Raw genomic sequence first — 21,095 nt, 5'->3', positions numbered from 1 at the left:
CCATGGCCGCTGAGCCTGCGCGTCCGGAGCCTGTGCTCCGCAACGGGAGAGGCCACAACAGTGAGAGGCCCGCGTACCGCAACAACAACGACAACAATTTTAATAAATCTTGCTTCAAGGGAAAAAGCCTATAGCAGACCAATTCAAAGATTCAATAGAGAATTTACAGGAAAAGAGAATGGCTAGATCAGTGTTTCTCATGCTTAGTACTATGGACACTTTGGACCTGATAATTATTTGGGGGGTAGGGGACTGCCCAGTGCATTACAAGATGTTTAGCAGCATTCCTAGCCTCTACACACTAGATGCCAGTAGAAAACCCCACTCCCTCCACCAGGCTGTGACAACCAAAAACATCCCCAAACATTGCCAAATGTTCCCTAGGGGGAAAGAGTACCTCTGATCGAGATGCATGGGGTTAGATTACCATTGGTTAGACTCAAATCAAAAAGAAAAGAGTGGTTGATTAAAGGTTACTAAATTCTTGACAGATATCAGCTGGGTATGTAGGTGACTGGGCTCCCAGATTTTTAATCCCATTAAAGTTCCTCAGGAAATGGTTTAAACATTTTATCAGGATGGCTATTTTCTCCCTGAAAGGAGATTGTGAATTACATCACACAAAAGTTCTGTCCCAGATCAGATCCGATTTGGGACAATTTTCTTTTACAACCTCTAGGACACATTTATATTCATGACCCTCTTCCCAAGCATTTAGGCCATAACAATGACAGTTTTTCATATGCTCTGCTCTTGAGGAAAGCGAGATACAGCGAGAAAAAAATCAGGTAGACACATTTCTAAATATTATTATTAAATGCCTAGCAGGAGCAATCACAGGAAACTTAAAGAACAAAAGCCAGACCTTCCATTGCAAGAACCAGGCCTTTTGAAAGACCAAACGTGTGCAACTCAAGGTTTGAGAATCTGGAGCATTCAGAATAGAAAACACACACACACAAATACAGTATTCACACACAGAGGAAAAAAATGCTCAGAATACAGAGATAACACAGGGAGTTGTCTAAAAGAGCTCTATTCCTGACCCCAACCAGAGTGAAAACAGATATTGGAGAATGAGTGGTGCATCAAGAGAAACACTTAGATCCCCAGAGCAATGAGGGCAGGTATAAACAGACAGAGGGCCTAAGGAAATTGCCCGCACCACTCCCACCCCAACCTGTCTTCCTCAGTTCCCCATAGCATGGGGTAGGCAGGCGCTAAAGAGAGCTGAGAGTGCCAGTGGCCAACTTGGGGAGGGGGAATGTGTCACTGAACAGGGACAAAGTGACCTGCTAGCAGAGGGCTAGAGAAGTGACCACCCAACGTGAGGTTTCAATGAGAGTCACAGCTAAATCTTGGAGGAGCTGCAGCTCCACCAAGAGTCTGAGTTGTCTGAGTTGGCAGGATGAGATCTCATCTATGGGCCATGCTAAAAGAATGAGTGAGTTATATTAGAGGTGGACACTCCAACAGTGGATGCAGCAAGAGCAGAGCGGTGAAAGGGAAGAAAAGGGGCAGGAGAGAGGACAGATCTCTGAAAGTACAAGCTTGGAATATTTTCAACGCTTCATGATAAGAACAAAAGAGAGCCCCAGAGTGACAAAGCTAGGCGAACTATACTGACTCCTCATTCTCCTCTCCTGAGAAATTCAGGAGACCACACCCCCTTAAACACTAGCAACAAAAGACAATTGCAAGTGAATTTCCTTATGATAAGCGGAAAATTAATAAAGAGCAGAACAATATTGCTGCAAATAATAAAGGCATTCGGAAATTTGTGGATGTCTATTTATTTACTTAGGCTGCGTCGGGTCTTCATTGCTGCGTGCAGGCTTTCTCTAGTTGTGGCTCGCGGGGGCTACTCTTCGTTGCGGTGCGCAGGCTTCTCATTGTGGTGGCTTCTCTGGTTGCAGAGCACAGGCTCTAGGCGCGTGGGCTTCAGTAGTTGTGGCACATGGGCTCAGTAGTTGTGGCTTACGGGCTTAGTTGCTCCACAGCATGTGGGATCTTCCCGGACCAAGTCTCGAACCCACATCCCCTGCATTGCAGGCGGATTCTTTTATTTATTTTTTTTTATTTATTTTTTGTCTGCGTTGGCTCTTCCTTGCTGCGTGCTTGCTTTCTCTAGTTGCGGTGAGCGGGGGCTACTCTTCGTTGCGGTGTGTGGGCTTCTCATTGCGGTGGCTTCTCTCGTTGCTGAGCACGGGCTCTAGGCACGCGGGCTTCAGTAGTTGTGGCTCGCGGGCTCTAGAGCGCAGGCTCAGTAGTTGTGGTGCACGAGCTTCGTTGCTCCACGGCGTGTGGCAACTTCCCGGACCAGGGCTTGAACCCTTGTCCCCTGCATTGGGAGGCGGATTCTTAACCACTGCTCCACCAGGGAAGTCCATACTTAAAGCAAGCTAAAAGAATATAAGAAAATTATAGAAGCAATAAAAGAATAGCATAAATCAAAATTTTAAAAATCTCAGCAATGAGGTGATTGAGCAAAAGAGAGCTGACAAAGGAGAAAAATTAGAACTCATAATAAAGCATGTAGGGAATTAAGACAAACTAGAAAGAACACAAGAGCAAATAATAATGCCATAAAAGAAATAAGAGATTAAAAGGAAGAAAAACTTTAAAAGCGAAAGGAAAAGAAAAAAATTATAAAGATTTGAGAGAAGCAATCAATATAGTAGATAGGCAAAGAAGCTTCAGTATACATAGGAGTCACCGAACAATGTGTAATTCAATGATGCTTTCTGAAATATAAGAAAATTTGAATCTACATATTTAAAGGGCATTTTGTATACTTGGAAAAAAAATCAAATCAGGCAGTCAACATCAAAACATTGCCTAGTAAAACTACTGAGCATTTTAAAAAGAAAATGGAGGGGATCCAGGCAAACAGACCAAGTCACTTATAAGGGGAAAAAAACAGATTGATATTACACTTTACAACAGCAATGTTTTACACCAGAAAACAACGGAGTAATATATCTAGGTTGCTCAAGAGAAGAAAATGTGAGCCAAGTATTTTATGTCCATTCAAACTGACCTTTAAGTATAAACACCACACACACGCAAAATAAACTGTTGTGAACATGTAAGAATAGGATATTATTCCCATCAGCACTTCCTGAGAACTCTTTTAGAAAATAAGCTTTTCTAGAATCTGGAGAGACACTGGCAAGAAGAATGTTCCTGGTCATTGAATATATATTTACCTGTAGAACTGATTTTTGTTTAATTTTTGTATGACGGTTTCATAAACTGCTACTTTACTAAATTCTCTTTTTGTTTAGAGTAGTTTTTCACTATTTCTTTTGGGAATCAAGCTATATAATAATATTATCCACAAATAGAGATAGTTTTACTTCTTCATTTCAATTCTTATGCCTCTAATTACTTTATCTTGTCTAAATTCATTGCCTATTGCTACTAATATGGTGTGGAAATGTTTGCCTTCCTGGTCATTTTAGCAAGAAATTCTCTAATGCTTGCTCATTTAGTAAAACTGGCTTTAGGTGGAGATATATATTCTTTTAGATATATATAAAAGACATTCTTTTAAATGTATATATATTCTTGTTTAGAAAGTATCCACCATTTTTTATTTTAATGAACTAGTGTTGAATCTTGTCAAATTATTTTTCTGCATATATGGAGTTGATATGATTTTTATCTTTATTTCTATTAAAATGATAGATTACATTAGCTGATTTTCTAATGTCAAGACTTTACATTGCAAGAAAACTTTATATGGTCATAATGTAATATTTTATTAATGAGCTGTTAGATTCTTTTTCCTAACATTTTATTTAGAACATTTTAATTGATGGTCATAATGAGATTGACTGGTAGCTTTATTTTTTCGGTGCAAATTTTGTCGGCTTTGGAGATCAATTTACTTCATAAAAAGAATTCAGAAGTTTTTTTTCTTTTCTCAAACCATGCTCTGGAATAGTTTAAATACTATTAGGATTAGGATTAACGGATCTTTAACGTTTTAGTAAATTCCTGTGTGAAACCATCTGGCCTTTAGAGTCGAGTGCTGTTTGATTTTTCTATTTCTTCTATGTTAATTGGTCTATTTATAGATTCTATACCTATTGGTGAATTGTATTACACCAGAAAATTACTTACTTCAAATTTATTTGCAGAGAGTTGTGAAAAGGAGTCTTTTATAATTTTTAAAGGTTTCTCTCTTCTGAACATCCATCTCATGATTTCTAATTTTGTATATCTAAGTTTCCTCTTTTCTTTGTTAGTTTGACCAGTGGTTTTTCTACTTTGTTGATTTTTTTCCAAAAAAAGTTGTGTTTTTTTTTTTAACTTATTCAGTAGTTCACTCTTTTTGATTTTGTGTTCTAATTCATTATTTTCTATTTTTATCTTTATTAATTTATTCCTTCCACTTCTCTATTTCCTTTGTAACTCTTTCTCTAGATTTTTGTGTAAGGTATATGATTCATTTGCTTTTATTTTATTGCCATAGATATTTAATGCCTTTTGTACTCCTGTTCTGATATATTAATGGCTATAGAACCACATTCTGAAGATCTAACCTAATATGAATATTACAAACACACATGGGGGACTGGCTGAACTGAGTTACACTCATACCACTATGCAGCCACAAAAATGAATGAGTTAAATTTATATAGGTTGCCTGGCAGAAATTTCTATAAATATTTGTTTAGTGAGAAAAGCAAGATGTAAAGAAGACTACATCATTTTCTTTAAAACAACGATAAGCCTTTAAATACATATTAGAATATGATTACATATCCATGGAAAGAAATGGAAGAATAAATACATCAGTTATTTGGGGGGAGGAGGGAAACCATGTGAAGATAAGAATACATACATAAAAATGTTTTTAAAACATGACCAATAAAAATAACATGATCACATTTAAGAGAATTATAAATATATGAAAATAAATATAAAGAGAAACAAAAAGATGGTCACTAAAATGTTAAATCCTGATACCTCAAAATGGTGTGATTTTAGGTGTTTTTAACTTTCTTCTTTATACATATTTTTTAAGAAGATAAGAGAATGACAAAATATTTTTGTGATATGGGCAAAATCTCTCACTTAATTTCATCTGAACTGATCCTCATTTCCACCAATATATATTTATATATTTTCCATTATCTCTATCTTATTTTTTATATAGGTTAAAAATCTCTCAAAGAGAAGCTAATTTTCTATCTGACTTGACAAGGGCTTATAGCTTTGCAGAAAGTGGTGAGTGACATTTTTTTCCTTTTTTGTCAGAAAAACCATGAAGATTTAGGAGGTGATTTAATAATGATATTTATTTTAAAATGAATATTATACAGGAATGAGTAATCCTTCCATTCATTTAAAAAATGTTTAGAATGTATTAGAGTTTCATGAAAACTGGAATCCCACAATTTTGGAGCAGTATGGTAAAATTACAAAGGATTCAGAGAAACATCGAAGAGATCACTAAAAGGTCAGGCTTCCCTGGTGGCACAGTGGTTAAGAACCTGCCTGCCAATGCAGGGGACACGGGTTTGAGCCCTGGTCCAGGAAGATCCCACATGCCGCGGAGCAACTAAGCCCATGGGCCACAACTACTGAGCCTGCACTCTACAGCACACGAGCCACAACTACTGAAGCGTGCGCGCCTAGAGCCCGTGCTCAGCAACGAGAGAAGCCACCGCAATGAGAAGCCCACACACTGCCGTGAAGAGTAGCCCCCACTCGCCACAACTAGAGAAAGCCTGCGTGCAGCAATGAAGACCCAACACAGCCAAAAATAAATAAAGAAAATAAATTTATTTAAAAAAACAAAGATCATTGAAGGATCTGAAAAATAAAATGAGTGGGGCAAAGTTAGAGGAAAGTATTGTTCAGCAAAGTAGTTGAAGAGAAACTGAACAGTCCTTTTCACATCTATAAGAGCCTCTTCTACATAAGAAGGGGGCCAGCTGGTTCCAATCTCCATTAATGATGTAACCAGAAGGGGGAAGATGGAGGAGGAAATTGCAGCAGATGAGACATGGGCTGACTACAAAGACCCCGGTGGCCACATTTGTCAAACATGAGGATGAGTTACTAAGGGAGGCTGTGGGATCACTTCTCCCTTCTCCTCAGGGGCACTTCCCTCATCTGTCTGGAGTGGTTTAAATGCAACCCGGCCTCGAGAGAGGTGAACTCCCTCATGACTTACAGGCTCATCTTGCGCTGTATGTCTACGACAAATTTGGAAGGGTAAATTTAAGGCTAAAACTATTACATTCCCTTCCATCACTCTCCACCCCAGTGTCCAATAATGGAATATTTACTGTAAAAAGTTTATGAGCAGCATGGCAAAGGTTGGCTCCAGCAGGCAATTTAACAGAGAGTGGTCCATGGAACAGTATAAACCTGGCTCCACTACACACGATTTCAACAAAGAAATTTCATTGTGTCCTGTAAACCTAATTAAAATGTTTTTGCTGGTTTCCTAAACAATTTGTTTTACTTTGGACCATTCTATTAATATATGATCTTAAAAGTTGTTGTGAAGCAGAGCCTTTTTGCAAGAAGGCTGTGTCTTATTTTGCAACCATATTTCATAAATAGTTGCTTTTATCATTTGTATTATGATTATTATTAAAGTAACAATGAAGAAGAGATCAAAAATCATCCCAAAGCACTATGGGAAGAAGATCAAGGATTCTCCAGGAAGCAATGTGGAGAAACCTATGGAAATCAGGCCGAGAAATGAGTAAAGAGACCTAAAATGGCTTAGAAATAGCCAATACTTAGGAGTCCTAATGTTTTTATAATATTAAAAAATTTTTATTTGTGGTAGAGCCACAACTACTGAAGCGTGCGCGCCTAGAGCCCGTGCTCAGCAACGAGAGAAGCCACCGCAATGAGAAGCCCACACACTGCCGTGAAGAGTAGCCCCCACTCGCCACAACTAGAGAAAGCCTGCGTGCAGCAATGAAGACCCAACACAGCCAAAAATAAATAAAGAAAATAAATTTATTTAAAAAAACAAAGATCATTGAAGGATCTGAAAAATAAAATGAGTGGGGCAAAGTTAGAGGAAAGTATTGTTCAGCAAAGTAGTTGAAGAGAAACTGAACAGTCCTTTTCACATCTATAAGAGCCTCTTCTACATAAGAAGGGGGCCAGCTGGTTCCAATCTCCATTAATGATGTAACCAGAAGGGGGAAGATGGAGGAGGAAATTGCAGCAGATGAGACATGGGCTGACTACAAAGACCCCGGTGGCCACATTTGTCAAACATGAGGATGAGTTACTAAGGGAGGCTGTGGGATCACTTCTCCCTTCTCCTCAGGGGCACTTCCCTCATCTGTCTGGAGTGGTTTAAATGCAACCCGGCCTCGAGAGAGGTGAACTCCCTCATGACTTACAGGCTCATCTTGCGCTGTATGTCTACGACAAATTTGGAAGGGTAAATTTAAGGCTAAAACTATTACATTCCCTTCCATCACTCTCCACCCCAGTGTCCAATAATGGAATATTTACTGTAAAAAGTTTATGAGCAGCATGGCAAAGGTTGGCTCCAGCAGGCAATTTAACAGAGAGTGGTCCATGGAACAGTATAAACCTGGCTCCACTACACACGATTTCAACAAAGAAATTTCATTGTGTCCTGTAAACCTAATTAAAATGTTTTTGCTGGTTTCCTAAACAATTTGTTTTACTTTGGACCATTCTATTAATATAAGATCTTAAAAGTTGTTGTGAAGCAGAGCCTTTTTGCAAGAAGGCTGTGTCTTATTTTGCAACCATATTTCATAAATAGTTGCTTTTATCATTTGTATTATGATTATTATTAAAGTAACAATGAAGAAGAGATCAAAAATCATCCCAAAGCACTATGGGAAGAAGATCAAGGATTCTCCAGGAAGCAATGTGGAGAAACCTATGGAAATCAGGCCGAGAAATGAGTAAAGAGACCTAAAATGGCTTAGAAATAGCCAATACTTAGGAGTCCTAATGTTTTTATAATATTAAAAAATTTTTATTTGTGGTAAAAAAAAAAAAAAACCTTGATAACAGGAAATCAACCATCTAAACCATGTTTAAGCGTTCAGTTCAGTAGTGTTTAGGGTATTCACATTATTGTGGGACAGATCTCCAGAACCTTTCATCTTTGTAAAAACTGAAACTCTATACCCATTAAACAGCAGCTCCCAATTTCCCCCTCCCCCAATCCCTGGCAACCACCATTCTTTCTGTTTCTCTGTTTGACTACTTTAGATACTTCTTATAAGTGGAATCACACAGTATTTGTCCTCTTGTGATCGGCTCATTTCATTTAGCATAATGTCCTCAAAGCTTCATTCATGCTGTAGCATGTAGCAGGATTTCCTTTTTTTTTTTTTTTTAAATTTTATTTATTTTTGGCTGAGTTGGGTTCGTTGCTGCACGTGGGCTTTCTCTAGTTGCGGCGAGCGGGGGCTACTCTTCGTTGCGGTGTGTGGGCTTCTCATTGCGGCAGCTTCTCTTGTGGCAGAGCACGGGTTCTAGGTGCGCAGGCTTCAGTAGGTGCAGCACACGGGCTCAGGAGTTGTGGCGCACAGGCTCAGTTGCTCTGTGGCATGTGGGATCTTCCCAAACCAGGGCTCAACCCCTGTCCCCTGCATTGGCAGGCGGATTGTTATCCACTGCGCCACCAGGGAAGTCCTCCTTTTTTTTTTGAAGGCTGAATAATGTTCTCCTGGATGTATGTATATACCACATTTTGTTTATCCATTCATCTGTGGAAGGACATTCGGATGTATCCTAATTTTTTAAATGTAACATAAAGTATTTTAAGAAACGTGTCAGTTATTGTGCTATTGTCTCTCAGCTCCAGACTCACCCTTATATTCTGTTTGAGGCTAATGGGACTGAGTCTCTGTAAATCCAGTCTCTTCTTTGCTGGCCGACTCCATTGGACTCTGTCGATAGGAGGCTCTAGAGGGAGTGCGCTGGCTGGAGGAGCACATAGAGCTTGCTCCTCCTTGGCCTCCGTTGCCTTCTGTGGACTTGGAGTTCCAGGGTCACTCCGGCTTAACAGTTCCTCCCAGCAAGATAGCAGCAGCTGAATGCAGCCTGCAGTTTTTCTAACAACTGCAGGGCCAGCCTCACTGCACCGACGCCAGCAGCACCTGAGCAGCCCCCTTCCAGGGACCTGAGAGGCACCTCCTCAGGCCCCTCCTCTGAGCTTCTGCCTTTTAGTAATTTCCACCTTGGCCTTTTACCTCCAGCGCTTTAGTTACGGGTGAGAGCTGCCTCCTGCAGTTGTTACCTCTGAGATACATCAGCATCCTCTTCCTGCCTTTTCACTACCTAGTTAACAACTATACACTATACCTATTTAATGATTCTCTATATTCAATTCACTCTGTTTAAACAGCTGATCTGATTTCTACCTGCTGACTGCACCTGAACTGATACAGAATTCATGCCAAAAAAAAAAAAAGTCACCTGAAGTTCTCAGGACCTTCCAGAAAGGAAGAACAAGCATGGGCATGGCCAAATAATTGAACAAATATATTGTCATTCATAAGAGAAGGACAAGTACAGTATAGAATGCTAAGCTACGTTCCAAGGAGAAGGAATGTAGGTTGTTATGGAAGATAGAGGTTGGCCCCTAACCCAGAGGGGAGTTATCAGGAACAGACCTGTGCATGAAACAGGATTGGGGAAGGGCTGGAGCAACCATGGACCTGGAACCTCCACTCTGAGAGCTGAAGCCTGCACTCACGGGCTGCTGCCACCCTCCGCTCTCCTCTGGGTGTTTCTCCACAGTCACGGGTCACCGGTAAAGGTGAAAAAGCAAAACATGTGGGTGTGTGTGTTCCATCTCCTTTACATTCCCAGTCCCCCAAGAGAGCAGCAAGGAACACTTTAGCTTTAGCTCTGTAACTCTGCCAGCCCCGAGGTGGGCCCAGCCAGAGGAAACAGCTATTGTAGTCAACAATCTAGGTCTCCGTCGGCCACAAAATTCATTCATCTGGGAGATATACGTGAGCTATTGTGAGGATAAGCCCGTGGGTGCTCATCAGAATAACTGACATCTCCTGCACCAGGGCTGTGTGCCAGCCATTGTCTTGATCGCTTCTCATCCATGAACTCCAATTCTTCAACAACATCCTTAGTATCAATACCACCATTTTACTGATATTCAAAGAGATTGGTCTTGAAGAGAGTTAGTGAGCTTGCCTAATGTCTCACAAGCAGGGTTTGATCTAAGATTCTAAGATTCTTTGGACACAAGAGCCTGCAGTGTTCTACTGCCCATTTTTATGAAAGAGCATTAAATTTCAAGAAACTATCCTGTGAGTCCACTGATTTATCTTCTATTTATACTGCTTCAGACAAAATAATAAAAATCTGCTGCCTGGCTTTTAAATATAAACAGGCTCTTCCTTGGAAGTAGAAAGAAACTATTCACATGATGATAGTATGTATAAATGTAAAGTTATTGATATGTTAAACTTTTGGGGGTTAGACTAGTTGAACCATTCTAGAGAGTGATATTCTGGTAGTACTTAGCCAAAAAAAAAGTGTGCATATACCCTTTAACCATGCTATCCTAACCCCTGGGTGTATATATATATATATATATCCCAGAGAAACTATCATACAGTCCAGAAGAATCTTCCTTGTAGTTTTGTGGTTGCAGAAAGCAAGCAATCTCAGTGCCCATACTAGGGAAGCGGACAGGTAAAATGTGATGGATGCACATTATTGAGTTCAATGCTGGAAAGCTTAAGAACAAACATCACATTTCCTGGGCTCCCTTGCATCTAGGGCTCTGGATCTGGTAGAGGCTACTCTGTCAGATGGACTTTCATGACATTTGGAGGGCAGCAAGGAGGCAGAGGCTGGCATCCTGCTGCTTCAGCTGGTTCTGTTAGCAAGCGGTTCCCGAAGACGCCTGCTCTGCTGCTGGGCTTCCTGACCGCAGCGGGCTCCTGACTGTGGCAGGGCCACTTGATTTGGGCACCAGCAGCTTCTTAGTTCTGTGGCTTCTTGTCGGCCTTTAAGCTCTTAAAGCAATTCTTTGAGGCTCAATTTTTCACCTTCCTAACAATTCTGTAAACCGCGTATAGCCCTGTAGTGAGTCCGTTTCTGCTTAAACTAAGTAGAAGAAGTTCTGTTCCCTGCCCTGACCAGAAACACCACATCACTGTCTACCTTGAAAGGGTTGCCTTAGACAGAGCTTGTCAGGACCTGTGAAGAGTAATCTGCATTTCTGTGGCAGAATAAACGGGTTTTTTTTTCTTTTTTTTTCTAGAAACAAAACTAATGTCTAGCATGCTTCATGATCAGTAAATACGATGTTAAAAATAAAATTTCTTAAAAATAAACATGTAATATCTCCTACTAGCTATATACACAAAATGTTTAGAAATATAACCTATCTACGTCACCAGGCACAAACATAACTTTATTTATACCAATGTACTTTGCGCAAGACTTGCAGGCACCTCAAGGGAAACCTTGAATCATGTTCTGCTTATTGTTGTTTTACTTTATAGTCTGAGCTAAAATTGAATACACTTTCTTTGTCTAGTTTTACTTTAGCTTATATGAAACTAGCTATGGAATCGGAGGAATCTTAAGGAAGCTTCTCAGATTCCCCTGCAACAAAACCAACAGCTGTACCACTGGATAGGATGTATACTGCGCCCCTATTCTTACAAGGCATTTTATGCAGCCTCTTTCCAGCTAGAAACAGCAATTTTCAACATGTACGGAAGGAGGAGAAGCATTTAAAGCTAGTTTTACGAAAGCACACATTGTTTTATAGAAAGAGCACATTCCTGGTAGGTTGCCTGGGCCAGGGTCTGAGCAGCTGAGGCTAGAAAAGAGGACAGAGAGGCCAGGAGGAGGAAACCTCCACTGAACGGCTACAATTCCCTAATCATTGCACCTACCACCAGGGGCCCCAACGCCTGGAAGGTACCTGAACTTTGGGCACCAAGGTTAGACTCCTCTCACCTCTGTCCTTAATTCTGCAGCCAGTTGTATCTTGGGAAAGGAATTGGTTTAAAAAAAAAAAAAAATCTGTTCTCATTTGCCAAATTAAGAAGGGAAAAGCTTAACTCGATTTTCTGGAAAAGGAAAGTGAACCCTAACAGCACTGCTTTTATTATCTGTTTTAACTTAATTGCTGAACTTGAGAATGAAAAACCTATGTATGAGTGCCCACCCCACTGCTTAGCCCTGATACCTGGGTCAAGTCACTCAGTATAGGCTTCTGTTGCTTCACCGTGGGGATCGCTGCTTTCTGGTCTAATCTCAAGCTTGGGGCTAGGGTGACATAAAATATTATGCAAGAAATCTCCTTAAGAACTTGAGAAAAATCATACAATTGTCAGGCGTTAGCACAGAAATGTGTTATACTCTTATCATCCGTGTGATGACTACCAAGTTCCAAAAACAGCATCTGCTCCTAAAACTGTTGCTAACAGACATTGATCATTCTTTCTTTAGTAAATATTTATCAGGCACAAGTGTCTGTTGAATGACCATATGTATGAATGAATACAGTGTGTTCTGAGGGATCAGGGCCGATGGAAGTCACAAGGCAAATGCATGACACAGTATCGCCCAGAGCCAGAGGAAAGGAGAACAGATGCTTCTTTGCTTCATCCCCTGTATTTTTCACTCGCGATACAGCAACTAAACTGTAATCACGTTTGAAATCCCTTGCAGGTGTTTCGCTTGGCTCCTTTGCTCCAGCTCCAATGACTTTCCACATTCTGGAATCTGTGGTAATGGCTGATAATAATGTGCAGTGACAGTAATTAAATTATGAAAGGGAGGAAAATGTGTATCATGGCTGCTCTCCATGACTACAAAACATAACTCTTTTATCTACTATGATATTAGAGCAGTTTAGTAATGGATGCTGTGGTGATACCCAACGTCCCAAAAGACCCACTGTTTTTCCAAAGTTATTTCACTGGCTTGGTGCATCTGTGTTGGTAAAAGCACAGCCCTCTAATGCATATAGATAGCAATTGCTGGGCCGAGGAACAGTATTAAATTACATTAAATAATGTAATTTAAATAGCAGTATTTAAATTACAGTATTTAACAGTATTTAAATTACATTAAATTTTGTAAGATGTGTATAGACCATTCTTTAATTTCCTCTTCTTCTAGGATACTGGCAGAACATTCTCAAATGACACTGAAATGTGAACTTGGTTGCTTATTTTATACTCATTAGAAATCAATTTTCAAATTCAGTTAATTATAATAGTGACTATTTACACGTGTAACACACAGGGTCTTATCTGATTTTTCTTCTAAATTTGAAACAATCTCTGTGAGCTCTTGAAGTTTTTCCGTGTTAATGTTTTATAAAAGATTTCTGAAGACTTCACAATCCCAAAGCAAATAACATTAGAAATGGGAAATCTTGCCAAATTTAGAATCTTTGTATTTTGATGTAGACAATCCAACTGTCTGGAAAGTATCCTCCTAGGGATTATATGAAACATGTGCTGTTTCACTAGTCCAAAAAACTTTCCCTAATACATTTACCAATCTTTGGGTGGAAACTATTTTTTAAGAAAACTTTCTCTCCAATAATAGCATATTACCAAGCCCCACTCCAGACCTGCTAAATCAGCAACTCTGGGGCAGAGGAGATGCGGGGGGGCTGGGGGGCTGGGGAGAAGCTGTGTTTTATCAAGTCCATCAGGTGATTCCGATGCAGTGGTTCTCAAACGTTTGCCAGCCTGAGAATTTGCATGTCTGAGTTCCCAGGTCATGCTGATGTTACTGAACCGGGGGACCAAAAGATAAAGACCACTGCTCTACAGTATTTTTTTAAATCCTATTATCACTATAAGAGTTTGACAAGCTAAAACAACCTTCCCAAGTAATTTTACTAAAATTATCAGTCATTGAAAAATCTTTGTGAATTTTCTTCCTTTTATAGAGACAGTATATAGTGAGTAGATAGGAATGTAACAGTATTTCATCATACCACAGGAAAGCTCCCAATTGATGTTTTTATTTTTTTATTAATTTTTATTGGAGTATAGTTGCTTTACAATGTTGAGTTAGTTTCTACTGTAAAGTGAATCAGTTATACTTATGCATCTATCCATTCTTTTAGATTTCCTTCACATTTAGGTCACCACACATTATTGAGCAGAGTTTCCCTGTGCTACATATTAGGTTCTCATTAGTTATCTATTGTGTACATAGTAGTGTATATATGTCAATCCCAATCGGTATTTTAAAAGTACTATGCTTTTCCCAAATGGCTGGGTTTTGAATCCTCTCGTTTATGTTCTATTGCCTTTTGGTGTTTCTTATAGACATTATCCCTGTTAAGCTATGTAAGGTTCTATTTGGCTTCACCACTTTTCATGGGTAGTAGACATGGGAAGAGGTACAACTTGGTTCCAGGATCCCCCTAGCCTTGTGGTACAAAATTTATGAATGCCACACAAGTGATTTCATGGTAGAAAAAGTCCTTAAGCCAAGTTGAGAACAAGATTGCTACTTGGCAAAATTCCAGGAGAGTGCCATCCACATTGTTGCAGAATGGTGGTGCCTGGAGTTGCATTACGCACAGCCTGCTTACCCTTAACAATAACCCTGGTTGTGAAGTAGACACGATATTTCTACCATCTCTGTACACACATTTTGTACTTTTGTTCCTGACCCTTAGTTACGGTGCCTAAAATTAATCACCTTACCTCTGTCCTAAGGACAGAGCTCTGATAGTATGCCAATGACTTCATGCAATGTAGGATAACTACTCTTACATTTGAATAGCTGATACCTTTTGGGGTGCCTTCCCATTTATGGTCGTCTCTCTAAAATGCCTTCTTAAGCAAGGGAGTGAACACCTTCAGCCATCTCTATACCACATGACATAAGCCACTGGACATAGCTAATTGGATCATTGGTGGCACCTGACAAGGGAAAAAGACTAGACTGGCTGTCTGATGGCCAATAAAAATTTGTCAAGAATTTGAACGAAGAGATAAAGACTAAGTATTGGGAGCTGAATCATATTGATACAAAATATTAACAATAGATTTCAATGAATCGTTAAGTTTCCTGAAACTGACCAGGTTCCCACCCTTTCTGAAGTCTAGTAGCTTTCACTGATTCTACAAGATACTCTATTCTTTTTCAGTACTGGTTATACTTCACTTACCAGCTCTTCCCCGCCTTCTCTTACGTGCTCTGGGCTCCAGCAGCTCACCAAAGTACATTGCATCACTCTAGGTCTCCTGCTGCCTGGCTTCCATTGGAGATGGCCATCAGAGTATTCCTTCCCCTCTCCCTTCCTCCATGCTTCAGTGCCTTCTCTGCTAGTAGCTGCAATCCCCACAACTACAACTCCTCCCAGACAATCCCTCCCTCAAGGTTTCAACTATCACTGGGCTCTAGAAACACTAGAGATGTTTAGCACTAGAAGTGGTACCCGCTTTCCACTGTTGCTGATCTCTAGGTACCTTACCACCCCTTGTTTCCTTCTTTAACCGTGCCCTGTAAGCATCCCTTTCATTAATGTTCATTTGAACCATTTGGGTGAATTCTACTTCCTGTTGTAACCTTAACTGACACCTTCCAATAAATTTTCCTATTACTGGTTAGATAGTAGTATTCACTTAAATGGGATGTAATTGGACCGTGGCACATGCAAGCCAACATGACAACTAAAATATGCTACCTTTTAGAGGGGCATTCAAAATTTGAAAAGATGATATCACTTTCAGGTAAACATGGTAGATTTATCTCTGTTCCTTCAAAAATTCCATGGAATAACAGAACAAAAATATTCAAAAAGTACCAATGCACAAAAGAATGGAATGGGAGAGAAGGCCACAGTGAACTAGAGATGGCGGTGAGATTTAGGAGATACTATGTGGGTGGAGGAGTAAATGACCAAATGATGACACAGCCCAGGAAACCAGCCTAGCAGAGGGGATGCCAAGAGGCAGTGAGCCGATTTCCCCATCCACAGCCTCAAAAGCAAGGACTAAGAAGAACCAGGGAAGGGGTGGGTGTGGAGAATTGCCCTAACCATGAGGATTGGTTGAGAGCCTGTATGTGAAGTTATTGAAACTCAACGTCTCCTCATGGACTCCCCAGATTTTGCTCACAAGAAATGTAACCAGAGCTAGTGAAGGATGGGTATGTAAAGTGTGGAACTCAGGGGGATTATGTGGCAGTCTGAGTAAGAGTCCCCCATCCTTCCCTGGCCCCACCCAGCCGAGCCCCACTCCCACTCTTTCACCTACTCTACTTGCAGATTCTAGCAGCCACAGGGGATTGGAGAATTCTCCTCTGGAGAAAATGACATACCCAGAGAGAAAACGTCCAAGTACTGACAACTGGGAATCCAACAAAGGGCCAGATTCATGTCTGTTCACCATAGAGAGAAATGTACAGGTTGACAAGCCCCACTGCTAAACAAAGAAAAATGTCTTTTTAGTGTCCTGCTCAAGTATGAATGGAAAACCCAAGCAGAACTTGTCTTTGGCCTCTTGCCTGGCTCTCCATTTAAGATCCCCACATATCATAGGCACAAAAACTAAAAATTTTAGAGAACACATGATACCTCTCACTCCAGACTTATCACAGAGCCAGTACAGTGAATTACAACCACAAGCATGCTTTCTAAATATCTTGAATAAAAACAAATTTTTGACAATACTCTTGAAAAATGTTTACATTCACTTTAACTTACATTTTCTGATGAAAATGTGTTCAAATTGTATACACTCTGAATACAATTATGGTTATTTTTAATTCTGTAGATCATTACTATCAATAACATAAATCATGTACAAATCTTGCTTATAACATAGTTTGCTGAAATAAAGGCAAGAAAAATAACTTAGAGAATGTGTTATTAAACATTCATAAATTATATCTATTTTATTGCTTGTCCAGACATCTATAGCTCTATAGAAGACTCAGACATGAGCTGTAATAATTAAATTCAATTGTCTTTGATGTTGTAATGATTTCCAGGCATAAGAAAATCAGCTTTGCATACTTTTCGCAGTGGTTGCGCGTCCGCCTGCCGATGCAGGGGGGCCGGGTTCGCGCCCCGGTCTGGGAGGATCCCGCGTGCCGCGGAGCGGCTGGGCCCGTGGGCCGTGGCCTCTGGGCCTGCGCGTCCGGAGCCTGTGCTCTGCGGCGGGAGAGGCCACGGCAGTGAGAGGCCCGCGTACCGCAAAAACAAACAAAACAAAACAAACAAACAAAAAAAAAAAAAAAAAAAGAAAATCAGCTTTGCATACTTTTAAAAAATTATTACAGTCATTGTTTTGAAAGTATGCTTGTAAATGTAGGAAAATTGAACAGTGTGTTAGCTTGAATTATAATTTCTAGACGTTTAGATATATGGTATATGGGCTTCCATTTGTAGTCTTGGGCTGGGTCCCACAATATTAGGGGCAGACCTGAAGCACTCACCATTTGAGGAAAGCCTCAATAGGGAAATGAAGAAAGAGTATAAAGCAAATGAAAGAAAGGAAATTCAAGGATAAAAATGAAAAAAGAAAAGAAAACCCAATGCAGATGTCAAAATTCTCTTTAAAATTTTTAAATGATTAGTAATCTCAGAAAGATAAAAGAAGTCATGTATTCCTAATAAATGGATCGGGATCTTTTTTATTATTGGAATTCAGTAAGAAGGCTCTCTTGGAAATAGAGAAAGCAAAAATTAAAAGTACAAATACACACTAGTAAAAACTCAACAGTAAAAAACAATTCAATTAGAGCATGAGCATGGGCAAAAAATATGAACGAACGTTTCACCAAAGAGGATATACAGATGTCAAATAAGCACATGAGAAGATATTCAACATAATTTGACGTCAGGTAAATACAAATTAAAGCCACAATGAGGTATCACTATATACCTATCAGAATGCATTAAATAAAAAATAGTTGGGCTTCTCGGGTGGCGCAGTGGTTGAGAGTCCGCCTGCCGATGCAGGGGACACGGGTTCGTGCCCCGGTCCCGGAAGATCCCACATGCCGCGGAGCGGCTGGGCCCGTGAGCCATGGCCACTGAGCCTGCGCGTCCGGAGCCTGTGCTCGGCAACAGGAGAGGCCACCACAGTGAGAGGCCCACGTACGGAAAAACAAAAAACAAAAAACAAAAAAAAATAGTGACAATATCAAATGCTGATGAAGATGTAGAAAAACTAGATCACTCATACAGTGCTGGTGAGAAAGTAAAATGACACATCATTATGGAAAACAGTTTAATAGTTTCTTATAAAACTAAATATACAACTACCATACATGTAATCCAACAATTGCACTCTTGTGCATTTACCCCAGAAATATGAAAAAGTTACGCTCAAACAAAAATCTGTACATGAATTTTCATAGCTGCTTTATTCTTAATAGTCAAAAACTGGAAACAACCCAGATGTCCTTCAACAGGTGAATGATTAGACAAATATGTTGTGGAATACTACTCAGCTATAAAATGGAACAGCAATTGATAAACTAAACAAATTACATGAACCTGGAGGGAATTATGCTAAATGAAAAAAGCCAATTCTAAAAGGTTACATAATGTATGATTCCACTTACAGCACTCTTAAAATGACGAAGTTATACAAATGGAGAACAGATTACTGGTTGTGAGGAATTAGGGATGGGGTGGGGAAGGAAAGTGGGTGTGGCTATATATATCTAAAAAGTCTAGATGAGGGATGCTTGTAGGGATGGAAAAGATCTCTACTTGACTGTTTTAGTATCCTGGTTATGATACAGTAGTACAGTTTTGCAAAATATTATCATTGAGGGAAACTGGATAAGGAGTATTCAGGATCTCCCTGGATTATTTCTTACCACTGGATATGAGTCTATAATTATCTCAAAATAAAAAGTTTAATTTAGAAAATAAAGAAGTACTGGAAGATCAATTCAAGGAAACCTAGAAAATAGGACATAAAGACAAAGACATATGAATACGATACAATAGATTAAAAGAAAAATTGGAGGACCAATCAGGTCCAAGCAGGCCCTGAAGTCACAAGTAAGTTACATAAAGAAATAGTCCAAGTGCCCATGGTCCACACTCCTGCTCCAGTGCCTTTTCTCTCCCAGCCTGCACCTATGGCCTCATGGGCAGTTCCCTATGATCAGCTGACAGAAGAAGAGAAGACTGGCATCTGGTTTACAGGTATGCAGGTATGCACAATATGCAGGTACCACTCAAAAGCAAGTAGCTGCAGCACTGCAGCCCCTTTCTAGGACATCCCTGAAAAAGTAGTAAGGGGAAATCACCTCAGTGGGCAGAACTTGGGGCAGTGAACCTCATTGTTCACTTTGCTTGGAAGGGGAACTGGCCAGATGTGTAATTATTGATATATACCAATTTGTGGGTTTTGGCCAGTGGTTTGGCTGGATGGTCAGGGATTTGGAAGGAATATGATTGGGAAAAAAATGGTGACAAGGAAATTTGGGGAAGAGGTGTGTAGATAGACCTCTCAGAACGGACAGAAGACATGAAGATATGTGTGTCCCATAAAGCATTTGGTAAATGTTCACCAAAGGGTGACATCAGCAGAGGATGATTTTAATAATCAAGAAATTAGGATGGTCCATTTTTTCGGATACCAGTCAGCCTCTTTCCCCAGCCATCCTGTCATCACCCTGTGGGCTCATGAACAAAGTGACCATGGTAGCAAGGGTGGAGGTTATGCATGGGTTCACCAACGTGGACTTCTTTTCACCAAGTCCTACCTGGCTATGGCCACCACTAGGTGCCCAGTCTTCCAGCAGCAGAAACCAACACTGAGTCCACAACATGACACTATTCCTTGGAGTGATCAGTCAGCTACGTGTTGGCAGGTTGATTATATTGGACCACTTGCATCCTGGAAGAGGTAGCATTTTGCTCTTACTGGGATATACATTTACTGTGAATATGAATTTGCTTTCCCTACACGCAACCCAAAACTATCATCCATGGACTTACAGAATGTCTATTTACTGTTATGGTATTCCACACAGCATTTCTTCTAATCAAGGAACTCACTTCACAGCAAAAGACGTATAGCAATCAGCCCACACTCATGGAATTCATTGGTCTTACCATATTCCCCACCATCTTGAAGTAGCTGGCCTGATGGAACCATGGAATAGCCTTTTGAAGAATTGGTTACAGCACCAGCTAGGTAATATCTTGCAGGGCTGGTTCAAGGTTCTCTAGAAGGTTGTATATGCTCTAAATCAGTATCCAGAAATGATTCTGTTTCTCTCATATTTAAGAATCAAGGGGTAGAAATGGGAGTGGTACCACTCACTATTACCCCTAGTGACCCACAAAATTTTTGCTTCCTGTCTCCATGACTCTATGCTCTGCTGGCTTAGAGGTCTCAGTTCCAAAACGAGGGATGCTTCCTTCAGGAGACACAACAATTATTCCACTGGACTAGGAGTTAAGACTGCTACCTGTCCACTTCGGGCTCTTCGTGTCTCTGAATCAACAGGCAAAGAAGGGAGTTATTATGCTGGCTGGGGTGATTGATCCAGACTACCACAGAGGACACGGGACTACTACTCCCTGATGGAGGCAATGTTGAGTATGTCTGGAATACAGGAGACCCCTAAAGACATCTCTTAGTATCACTATGCCCTATGATTAATGTCAATGGAAAACTACAATAACTCAATCTAGGCAGGACTATTAGTAGCCCAGACCCTTCAGGAATGAAGGTTTGTGTTACCCCACCAGGTAAAGAACGACAACCAACTGAGATGCTTGCTGAAGGGTAAAGGAATATAGAATGGATAGTAGAAGAAGATAGTTATAAATACCAGCTACAACCACATGACCAGTTACAGAAATGAGGACTGTAATGTCATAAGTATTTTCTCCTTATTTTGTTATGGATATGTGTGTGTATATTAAGCAAATATCTTTGTTTTCTTCCTTCTCTTATTCCCTTATCATGTAATATATTGTACCATAAAGGTACAGTATAATAAAATGTACTTACTTTACATCATAGTACAAGTTACAGGACATCAAAGAATAAACATCATTCATGGACTTTTCCTCCTCTTCTGGAAAAAGGGTACGTGCATTTTGGTTGTATGCAGGA

The 21,095-nt window shown here is 40.1% G+C and overlaps 1 pseudogene; it reads left to right on the top strand.

Moving 5' to 3' along the window:
• The first annotated feature begins 15,853 nt into the window (after positions 1–15,853).
• On the top strand, positions 15,854–20,850 carry LOC102984722 (uncharacterized; annotated as a pseudogene).
• Positions 20,851–21,095: the final 245 nt, after the last annotated feature.

The sequence above is a fragment of the Physeter macrocephalus genome, chromosome 2 (genome assembly GCF_002837175.3).
Source record: "Physeter macrocephalus isolate SW-GA chromosome 2, ASM283717v5, whole genome shotgun sequence".
Classification (NCBI taxonomy): Eukaryota; Metazoa; Chordata; class Mammalia; order Artiodactyla; family Physeteridae; genus Physeter; species Physeter macrocephalus.
This window is presented reverse-complemented; position numbering and strand designations above follow the sequence as displayed.